We start from the raw sequence: 11,512 nt of genomic DNA, 5'->3' as shown, positions 1-11,512 counted from the left end.
GGAAGGAAAAAAAAAAAATATTACAAAAGAGCAGCTCAGGAGGCTGGGGCAGGAGGATGGCGAGGTCAAAGCCAGCCTCAGCAAAAGCAGGCTGCTAAGCAACTCAATGAGAGCCTGTCTCCAAATAAAATACAAAATAGGGCTGGGGATGTGGTTCAGTAGTCAAGTGCCCCCAAATTCAAGAAAGAAAGTTCAAGAAGGTGGCTTTGGATGGCGTGAGGCAGCCATCTTCAGTAAAAGCAGACAGTGTGCAGGAAAGCCTTGCCAGTCTTCTTCTCGAAAGATTGCAGCATGCCGTCGATGTCATTCTCCATGTCACTCAAGTGCAGGATACACATGCAGATCTCCCAGATAATGAGCCCTCCCCGGGTGGCCTCTCTATGGTTGTCCACGATGTCCACGTTGATCACGTGCACTGGCTGGCAGGTTACCTGTTCTCTGGAATTAAGAACTTCCACCACCTGGTCGTAGACTAGCTCTTTACATGTGAAGATCAAATCAAACTCATCTTCACAATCCTGGAACCTTTCTGGCCGGAGCTTGATTCTCCTATTTCTGTGTAACATACGTAAAATGCCATTCTGTGCATAGAACTTTTCATCCTTCCTAAGAAGATCGTGGAACATCTCATCATATGTGGTTCTGAAATCATAAACAATTTGCTTGCCAGGTGCTGGTCCTGGAAGCCTCACGTGAGCTCCTGTTCCAAAGGACCTGACATTGAATCCTTGTTTGCTGAGGAGGCGGTGCGCAACCATGCTCCGGTTCAGGTTATTGGAGCACACGACAGCCACCCGCAGACGTGACCAACGCAGATCCATTGCCATCCTGTACTTCCACACACCTGCTTCAGTCAAAGCAAAATGGAAAGCAGATAATCCCTGTCAGGGATGAAAACAGCTTTATACAACTCAGAGCCCGGGGATGTCAAGCAGCCCGCTGGTCCCTAGAACCAAGGAGAGACCCCAGAGTTATACTCAGGTTTTTTCCTGTTTTAATTAGGTTCAACAAGAAAAAATTTTAGAAGAGGAAAAGTTTGAGGGCTCACGGTTTGGGAAGTCTTGTCAGTAGAAGGCTGGCTGTATTCCTGGGGGCTTCAGATGAGGAGGAACATCATGGCGGAAGAACGTCGTGGAGGGAAGCAGATCTCGCGATAACCAGAAGCCAGAGCAAGGTCTGCACTTGCCACATACAAGTATATACCCCAAGGCCACGCCCCAATTCCCGCCTCCTCCAGCCACGCTCCACCTGCCTCCAGTTCCCACTCAGTTAATTCCACCAGGGATTAATTCACTGACTAGGTTAAGGCTATAACCCAATCATTTCTCTTCCAACCTTCTTGTGTTCTCTCTCCTGAGGTTTGGGGGACACCTCACCTCCACACCATAACACCCTACCTCTCCAAAGGGCAGGCTTCCCAAAGGTCTGGCCACAGTTGGCCAAGGCCAAGAGCTCTCTCCTGAGGCCCATGTGCTGTACACAGCTGCTGCTGGCCCGCGGGGTCAGAGCCTGGTTAAGCGTGAAGGGAAAGCGAGGAAGGAGAGCGAGAAATGAAAAGTGAGAAATGAAAGATGGAGACCAGCTAGAGATACCACAGAGTTTATTTGTCAGAGGCGACAAATAAAAGCCATCTCTCTATAGGAGAGAGAGGCAAAACAGGCTTGAGTTCCTGGCAGGTCCTAATGCAGTGGTAAGGGCTGGTTTGGTATGAGGGAGTCCTCAGCCTTTCTCAAAACGCTCTTGGGCAGGAAAGCGAAAATTTTTCCTGAAAATGGCGGCTGTTACTTAAGATAGCCATCCAGATGCTAAGTAAGGACCTCATAAAGAGTTTGGGTTTTTTGAGGGGAAAGATGGAGGATTAGTGTGAGCCAGCATTTCCCTTAGCTCAGCTACCCAGAACTCAAATAGCAGAATTGTAACATGTCTCCCAGAGACTCCGAGTGAAAAATCCTGATACCGGGAGGGACAGTCTGCCCTGGATGAACCCCAGACTGCTTGATGCATTAATTGAATATTTTAAAAAACCTTGGGCTGGGGATGTGGCTCAAGCAGTAGCGCTCTCGCCTAGCATGTGCGTCGCGCTGGGTTCGATCCTCAGCACCACATAAAAATAAAATAAAGATGTTGTGTCCACCGAAAACTAAAAAATAAATATTAAAAAATTCTCTCTCTCTCTCTCTCTCTCTCTCTCTCTCTCTCTCTCTCTCTATCTCTATCTCTATCTCTCCCTCTCCCCCTCTTTAAAAAAAAAAAAAAAAATATCCACCAGAGTTTATCAATCCTTTGCGATCCAGGAGCAATTTGGGGACTATAGCATGGCAGAGCTTAAAGAATCAGGAAACCCAGATCTGTAAGTTTGCAGCTAGGTCTACGTGGGCCTGTCTGAGCCTCACAATCCTGTGAAAAGTCAGAAACTGGGAGCATTTTACCCAGGGGAGCACAGGTTAGAAAGGCTGGAGAGAGCCTGGATCTCCTCAGCTCTGTGAGTCCTGAGGCTGGCACAGACTGAAGGGGCTGGCTATAGTGGGTCAGATGCTTGGAAGAGGGTGGGAGGGCATTTTGTTCTCAGCTCACCCAACCAGTGGGTCCCGTGCCCACCAGGTTCCCGAAACACACTCGGGCCAACACTGACCAGGTCGCAACACCAGCCAGGCTCTGATTCCTTCCCCAGTTTGGAATCCACTGGTCTCCTGGACCTGCCATGTCTGGCATCAGTCCAGAACACAATAGGGCCCTTGGACTCCCAGTCCCCAGTGTCCCAAACCCTCTCAAGCCCCCAACTCAGCCCATCGAACTGAGCTTCATGGCCAACACATGGGTCTCAGTGCCTGTGACACAGAACAGCTGAGCCCCAGACATGACCGGGCTCCACATTCCTTTTGGCTGCCAGACCCTCCAGATCCAGCACACAGCTCTGAGACAGGTGTGCAAGTCCTGGTGCCCAGGCCTCAGGATGAGCTGGAAGAAAAGGACCTGCCCAGGAAACCAAAAGGGCTGGGATGAAAGAGATTGACTTTGGAGACTAAGTCAGACCAGAAATCATGGGGTCCTCAGGCAACATAAGGGGCCAAGAATAGACTCCTACACCACAGGAATGGAACCCAAAGGAGATTCCTGGGGTGCGGTTTTCCAGTGTGGACTGGTAATAACTGGGCCTTAGAGGTTCATGGCTCATAATCTCCAGACCAATTGTCACCCAGCAAAGAGACCAGAGCATACCTAGAAAACCCACCCATCCTGAGGGTGGAGCAAGCATCATACACCAGACAACCCCACCTACCTGCTGAGAAGGGAAGGGGAGAAACTTTTGAAGTTCAAGGGAAACCATTTTTTAATATTTCATTAAGATCTTTTTTTATTATTTTTTAACACACATTTCTACCATTTTTTAAACCAAGTGTTTTTCATGTGTCAGTTTATTGAGGAATGGGATGTCTAAATAGTGTATTACAGTGTTGTTGTTTACTTTTTCTTTTTAATTTTTTAAAAATTTTACTTTATATATATTTTCCTCTCACTTTTCTCTTTCCTTGAATTCTCTCACTCCTTCTGCTTACAGCCAAATTCCATTAATTCCCCTTTTTCTCTTCCTACAATATTTTACTTCTATATCCTCTCCCTCTTCTTCATAAATATCACATCCTACACCTTTTCTGTTCTTTCATTGTCCACCACTTGAAATCGTAAACCATTTTGCAAACTAACTATTTATATTGTAGACAAAAATTGAACACATCATTTCTGTTTACTTGCAACAAAAGAGTAAAAGCTCTTATAGGAGCTATTTGGTTTACAGCTGTATGTTGTTTGTGCTGGATGTTGTTATTATTTGTCACCCCGTCAAAGGCGAGGTTCCCAGAAACATTCAGGTACACTATGTGTCTACAAGGTAGAATCTGTACTGCCTCAGAAACACAGTGCTCGATGGGCAGACATGACAAGAAAAAACAAAGAAACAAAGCGCCCCAAGCAAACCAAGACACTCCAATAATAGAACCCACTAACAACACAGTAGAAGAAATCTAGAGGAGTTTACAATGTAAATAGTTCAGCCAATTCATGGCATAAAGGATGATGTAAGGACTGAAATCAGAGAATGTTATAGTTAAAGCAACGTCCTGTCCTGGGGTTTCATAAATTGACTTCCAGACCACTCACATATTATCAATCAAGCCTTTATGGAAGCACACTGGTGGCGACTGATTGGGAACATAAAGTCTGTTCTGGATCAGCCCAGAACAATTGCAAGGGTGCTCCTTTTAAGCCTGAAAACCACAAAAGGGACGTTTGGGGGTCCAGCCAATGCAAGCAAGCCAAGTTACAGCACGGGAGAGTGTAGTCAGGTGGCGGGAATCTTAACCAATCACAATTAGCCCATTCACCCCAGTTACAGAAACACAGCCCCGTTCTGCTAGTTACAGAAACAAAGCCCTGTTAGGTAGTTCCGAGTTCTTAAGGGTTTCTATAGCAAAAGGAAAAGAACAACTTGCCCAGTTGTGACCTTTCTATTTGGCATGGTTGTTTTACAAAATGGATTTACTAAACAAAATGAAGACACTTTGTCTTGACTATCAAAAGACTAACCTCAGGAGATTAAAAAATCACTTCAATAAAGATTCTGAACAGAAATCCTTGAAATTTAGGAATCAATAAACCAAATAAAAATGCAATGTAAAGCATCACCAACAGACTATGCCACTTGGAAGACAAAACCTCAGGCAATGAAGACAAAATGCTTAGTCTTGAAAATAAAGTTGACCACACAGAGAAGATGGTAAGAAACCATGAACAGAACTTCCAATAATTGTAGCATAACATGAAAAGACCAAATTTAAAATTTATCAGGATAGAAGAAGGCATGGAGATACAAACCAAAGGAATGCCAAATCTTTTCAATGACATAATATCAGAAAATTTCCCAAACCTAAAAAACAAAATGGAAAATCAAATACAAGAGGCTTACAGGACCTCAAATGTACAAAATTGCAACAGACTCACACCATGTCACATGATAATGAAAATACCTAACATACAGAATAAGGATAGAATTTTAAAGACTTAGAGAAAAAAATCAGATTATATATCAGAGGAAACCAATTTGGATCTGAGCTGATTTCTCAACCCAGACCCTCAAAACTAGAAAGCCCTGGTATAATATTTACCAAGCTCTGAAAGAAAATGGATGCCAGCCAAGAATTCTATATTCAGAAAAATGAACTTCAGATTTGAAGATGAAATAAAAACCTTCCATGATAAACAAAAGTTAAAGGAATTCACAATTAGAAATTCTTCACTACAGAACATATTTAGCAAAATATTCAATGAGGGAGGAAATAAAAAAAACACAATGAAAACCAGCAAATGGGCTATACTAAAGGAAAGGAAAATCAAAGGAGAAACTAAGTCAAGTTAAAATCCAAAAATAGGGCTAGGGTTGTAGCTCAGTAGTAGAGCACTTGCCCAGAATGTACGGGGTCCTGGGTTCGATTCTCAGCATCACATACAAATCAATAAAGTAAAAGGTATTTTTTTAAAAAATGCAAAAATAAACCAAAATAACTGGGAATACAAATCATATCTCAATAATAACCCTGAATGTTAATGGCCTAAACTCATCAATAAAAAGACAAAGACTGGCAGATTAGATTAAACAAAAAGACCCAATAATATGCTGTCTTTGAGAGACTCGCCTCAAAAGAAAATGCATCTACAAACTGAGGTGAAAGTTTGGGGGGAAAACGTATCATTCACATGGACTGCATAAACTTTCAATAGGGGTTTCTATCTGCATATCAAATAAAGTGGACTTCAAGCCAAAGCTAGTCAGAAGGGATAAAAAAGGACATTTCACACTGCTTAAGGGAATCATACATCAACAAGACATAACAATCATAAAGGTCTATGCCCCAAACAATGGAGCATTTACATACATCAAACAAACCCTTCTTGATTTCAAGAATCAAATAGACCACAACACAATAATACTGGGTGACTTTAACCCACTTCTCTTGCCACTTGATAGATCTTCCAAACAAAAAAGAAACTATGGAACTAAATAATACAATCAATGACTTAGACTTAACAGACATATAGAGAGAGTATTTCATCCATCATCAAGCAAATACACTTTCTTCTCAGCAGCACATGGATCCTACTGTAAAATAACCCATAGGTTATGGCACAAAGCAACTCTTAGCAAGTACAAAAAAATGAAATAAAACCCTGCATTCTATCATAATTGAATGAAGCTAGAAATCAATAATAATATACAAAATAAAAGCTGCTCCAACACCTAGAAACTAAATAGCATGTTATTGAATGATGAATGGATAGCAGAAGAAATCAAAGAGGATATAGAACAAATACCTGGAGGTAAATGAGAACACTAATACAACATATCAAAATCTCTGGGACCCTATGAAGGCAGTGCTAAGAGGAAAGTTCATTGCATTGAGCTCATACGTTAAAACATTGAAAAAGTCAAATGACCTAACATTATATCTCAAAGCCCTAGAAAAAGAACAAATCAACACCAAAAGCAGTAGAGGACAGGAAATAATTAAAATCAAAGCTGGTATCAAGGAACTTGAAACAAAAGAAACAATTCAAAAAATTGAAAACAAAAAGTTGGTTCTTTGAAAAATAAATAAAATTTATAAACTCTTAGCCACACTAATGAAGAGACAGAGGGAGAATCTCAAACAACTAAAACTTATAAGGAAAAAAGAAATATGATGGACACTACTGAAATACAGAAGATAATTAGAAACTATTTTGAAAATTTATACTCCAATAAAATAGAAAATCTCAAAGACACCAACAAATTTCTATAGAATATGATCTACCCAAACTGAATCAAGAGGATAAACATAATTTAAACTGACCAATCTGAAGCAATGAAATAAAAGATGACATCAAAAGCCTACCAACCAAGATAAGCCTAGGACTAGATAGATTCTCAGCCAAGTTCTACAAGATTTTCAAAGAAAAATTAACATTAATCCTGCTCAAATTATTCCATAAGAAATAGAAAAGGAAGGAACCTTTCCAAACCATTCTATGAGGCTAGTATCACCATGATACCAAAACCAGACAAAGTCACACCAAGGAAAGAAAACTTCACGGCTGGGGATGTGGCTCAAGTGGTAGCACGCTCGCCTGGCATGCGTGCGGCCCGGGTTCAATCCTCAGCACCACGTACAAACAAAGATGTTGTGTCCGCCAAGTACTAAAAAATAAATATTAAAAAAAATTCTCTCTCTCCCTCTCTCTCTCACTCTTTCTAAAAAAAAAAAAAAACTTCACAGCAATATCCCTCATGAACATATATGCAAAAATTCTCAATAAAATTCTGGCAAATTCATACGAAAATGTATTTAAGAGATAATGCTATTCCCCTTCTCCCTCTCTTTCCCTCCCACCCCTATTCCCTATCTAGAGAAGGGGAATAGCATGAATGGTGAAAGGAGACCCTCATCATTATACAAAATACATATATGAAGATGTGAATTTGGTGTCAACCTTATATACAATCAGAGATATGATAAATTATGGTATAAAGGTATATTAAGAATTGTAATGCAAAAATAAATAAATAAAGAGGCCCAAGAGAGTCCCTTGGCCCTTCCATCATGTGAGGATACAGTGAAGAAAATGACCTATGAATCAATGAGCAGGCCCTCACTTGAAACTCAATCTGCTGGGACCTGATCCTGGGCTTCTCAGATCCCAAAACTGATAAATAAATCTCTGTTATTTGTAAGCTTAAAAAATAAATAAGTAAATAAATAAATAAAAATAAAAGATAATGCACCATGATCAAGTGGGATTCATCCTAGGGATGCAAGTTTCATTCAACATATGTAAATCAATAAATATAATTTATCACATCAATAGACATAATGACAAAAATCATGTAATCATCTCAATAGATGCAGAAAAAACATTTGACAAAATACACCACCCCTTCGTGTTCAAAACCCTAGAAAAACTAGGGATAATATGAACATATCTCAACATTATAAAAGATATCTATGCTATACCCAAGGCCAATATCATTATAAATGGAGAAAAATTGAAAGCAGTCCCTCTAAAACCTGGAAAAAGACAGAGATGTCCTCTTTCACTACTTATATTTAACATAATCCTTGAAATTCTAGCCAGAGCAATTAGACAGATGAAAGAAATTAAAGGAATATGAATAGGAAAAGAACTCAAACTATCACTATTTGTTGATGACATGATTCTACATTTAGAAGATAAAAAATTCACAAGAAAACTTCTAGAACTAATAAATTAATTTAGAAAATTAGCAGGATATAAAATCAATACCCATAAATCCAATGCATTTCTATACATAAGCGATGAATCCACTGCAAGTGAAATTAGGGAAAAAACCCCATTTACAATAGCTCCCCCCAAAAATAAAATACTTGGGACTCAATCTAACAAAAGAGGAGAGAGACCTCTTCAGTGACAACTACAGAACACTAAAGAAAAAAATTGAAGAAACCTTAGAAGATGGAAAGATCTCCCATGCTCTTGGGTAGGCAGAATTAATATTGTCAAAATGGTCACACTACCAAAACTGTTATACAGATTTAATGCAATTAATTTAATGCAAATCAAAACTATTCTATGATTTCATCTCACTCCAGTCAGAAACACTAGAATTTTGAGTTTGCCTTTTTATTGAATTCCTTGTATCTTCTGTTGCAGCTCCACTTATTTTTCCTAAAACAGGAGAAATACATGAAACTTCAGTTTGTAGGGGACTTAGATTAAGTACCCCAAATTGGAGACACACATTATTTCCTTCATCTATGAATTACACATTGATGCAAAGAGTATCTTAAAGCAGTGAGTACTCAACTGATCTGTCTCTTCAACTACTGTTCTCCTTGGAAAAGTCAGAATTTTTAGATGCTGGCCTGTTCTCTAACAACTCAAGTGAGACCAGAAAATCACTTCTCAAAGGCACTAAAAACTTCCCATTTAATAATGGTTTTGGTCTCAAGTCATGAAAACTAATGCATTTAGAAAAAAAGCAAGAAAGAAGGCATGTGTGCACAAGGAATCAGGCAGGTCACTGAACACAATGCTGGCCAAACTGCTAACTGCATAATAAAGTAGTTCAGAATAACATCACTGAGAAATTGCATTGTTATGCCCCTTTCTTCTCCAACCTAGAGGGACTCTGGGTGAAGTGAAACCAATAAATGGCCTCAGACTAAAAGCAAAATCTGATATTAGCTTGCATGACCCAAATTAATGTTTATACTTACCTCCTCTCAAAATGCTGCTGCTTCAGTCAAGCAAGGAAAGTTTGTGATCTTAGTGGAGCTTTCCAGTTTAAGATGAAAAGGCAAATATATGTTTCAAATATATGAGTCATTGAGTTTTTGAATCTGAGCAAATCTTTCTGAATGTAAGAGGATTGAGCTTCTTTCTTTGGTCTTTGAGAAAAGACTGAAATTCTCCAGAAAATGCTGTTTTTATTTTTTACTATGCCTAAAATGAAAAATCACTGATAATTCTGAAAAAAATAACAAAACACATAACAGAATCTGCATCCTCCATTTCCCTACAACAAGGGAAAGCTGGCACTGAAATGATTAAGGCACCAATTACCCTTGAAAAGTCAAATGCTAAATGTTTGCTACATGAATACTGCAGAAATTTGAGAACTCTTTCTGTTGGTGCTAGGGTTAATGCTTTCCAAGAGTCATTGCTCAATGGCTCTTCCTTCCATAAGGCTGCTTCCTTGATTTCAGTAATGTACTTCTATCACCCTTGTTCTGAAACCACCAATAATGGATAAAGTGATGTCAAATGCTTCGAGACAGATGACATATAACAGGTAAACTAATGCCAATCCAAATTCATGGACACTGGTAGGAGATCCTATTATATATTCCATCTCCCATTCCCCTGAAGCATTATTCCAAACCTTAAGTACTCTCTTCAGGAGCCCTAATCAGGGCCAGCTACATAATTTACAGGGTCCACTGTAAATTCAAAATGCAGGGCCTTTCATTTAAAAAAAAGAAGAAGAAAACATTTTTCTATTCATAGTTTATATCTCAACTTATAATTCATTTTTTCATTTTTATTTATTTTAGTTGAAAATTTTATACATATATATATTTATTCATGGATGAAAGTGAGGGACTTGATGCTAAGTAAAATAAGGCTGAATAATGTTATATTGTGTATATATGCCATATTTTCTTCATCTGCTGATGGATATTTAGGTTGATTCCATTTCTTGGCTACTCTGAATATTGTTTCAGTAAACATGGGAGTGCACATATCTGTTCCACATACTGATTTCATTCCCTTTTGATATATATCCAGAATTGGGTGTCTGTATCAAATTGTAGTTCTACTACTAACTTTTTTAGGAAGCTCCATACTGGTTTCCATAATAGCTATACTAATTTACATTCCCACCACTAGTGTTCAAGGATTCTCTTTTCTCCACACCCTTACCAATACATGTTACACCTGTCTTTCATATCGTAGCCATTCTAATAGATGAGAGATGATATCTAATTGTTGTTTTGATTTGCATTTACCTGATGATTAGCAATGTTCAATATTTTTTCACATTCCTCTTGGCCATTTGTATGTCTTTTGAGAAATGTCTACTCATATCTACGGCTCATTTTGGTGTGAAACCAAACAGATCTTTATTTGCACTTGTCACTGGGTCCATCTCTTGCTGTTTATTTGTTTACTAACCTGATTTGCCAGTTGCATGACCAGGCACAAGGCTTTGATGACATCTTGCTGGGCTGAGAGGGGTTTGCCTTTCTGAACCACAGCATATTCTGCTTTGTTCACAAAGGTCTCCAGGTCATAGTCTGTTTGCTTGGATATATCAGAGAGCTCAAGCCAGCCTGGTCCTTGCTGAATAATTTCCTTGAGCTCTTCCATGGCTCTTTCCTCTATCTCCCTGAGCTGAGTCATGGCTTCATTAAAGCTGGACATCTGGGAAGATAGTTCCTCCTCCTCCCCCTCCTCAGAGAAATTTCCTGTGATCAGGGCCCCATTAAAGATGGTGTTTCCATCTATTCTGTTTTCATTTGAGTTGGCTTCTCTCCACTAAGCCCACTGTAGGAACTTAGCTCCTTGACTCTGTCAGCATATCTTAGAAGTATTATGGTTTTCATTGTTGTTGTTGTTGTTGTTGTTGTTGTTGTTGTTGTTGTTTTGGTATGGGGAATTGAACCCAGGGGCACTTAACCACTGAGCCACATCTCCAACCTTTTCTTATATTTTATTTAGAGACAGGGTTTTGTTGAGTTGCTTAGAGCCTCACTAAGTTGCTAAGACTGCCTTTGAACTCACAGTTTTCCTTCCTCAGCCTCCAAAGCCCCTGGGATTATAGGCATGCACTATTGTGCCTGGCTCTCAATGTATTTAAAGTATACTCAGAGGAGCTTATGCCTGGTGAGATCATGGCAATCATGCAAGTCCTAGAGTTCTCCCTAATAAAGAATTCCTCAAC

The 11,512-nt window shown here is 39.5% G+C and overlaps 1 pseudogene; it reads right to left on the bottom strand.

The window, feature by feature from the left end:
- Positions 1-230: 230 nt before the first annotated feature.
- Positions 231-10,971, bottom strand: LOC143638642 (RNA polymerase II subunit A C-terminal domain phosphatase SSU72 pseudogene; annotated as a pseudogene).
- Positions 10,972-11,512: the final 541 nt, after the last annotated feature.

The sequence above is a fragment of the Callospermophilus lateralis genome, chromosome X (assembly GCF_048772815.1).
Source record: "Callospermophilus lateralis isolate mCalLat2 chromosome X, mCalLat2.hap1, whole genome shotgun sequence".
In the NCBI taxonomy this organism is placed as follows: Eukaryota; Metazoa; Chordata; class Mammalia; order Rodentia; family Sciuridae; genus Callospermophilus; species Callospermophilus lateralis.
Note: the sequence above shows the minus strand (reverse complement) of the source record. Positions and strands in the feature narration are given on the sequence as shown.